We start from the raw sequence: 442 nt of genomic DNA, 5'->3' as shown, positions 1-442 counted from the left end.
GAGAACCCCGCAGCGGGGAAGGAGCAGCCCTGGCAAGAGGGCAGGCGTTCACTGGGACGCACAGCCAGCACAACGAATGGCACACGCGTATATTTAATGATTAAATACTTCTATTCACATCCCTTCTAAGCAAAACCCTGAGGCTGAAATCCACCCGGGGGAGGTTCTGGCGAAAAGGCTGGGGGGAGGGCGTGCACAGGGCTGGCCTGGCCCTGCGGGGTTCGCAGACGCCCGGAACAGCCGGCCTGCCCTGTACAGGGTACTGGGGAAGGGCTGGCCGGAGCCTTGTAAACCGGGACAGGCCCTAGACGAGAGCCCTGCGGAGGGCGGCGGGGGGGCTGCCGGATCCGGGAAGCAGAGGACAGGGGCCGGGCGGGCAGCCACCCCACGGGCCCCGCGGTGAGCCCCGCGTCCCAGCCTCTGGCTCCGCCAGCGCCCACCC

The sequence above is a fragment of the Carlito syrichta genome, unplaced genomic scaffold, assembly GCF_000164805.1.
Source record: "Carlito syrichta isolate Samal-C Ts95f unplaced genomic scaffold, Tarsius_syrichta-2.0.1 Scaffold56418, whole genome shotgun sequence".
NCBI lineage: Eukaryota > Metazoa > Chordata > Mammalia > Primates > Tarsiidae > Carlito > Carlito syrichta.
Note: the sequence above shows the minus strand (reverse complement) of the source record.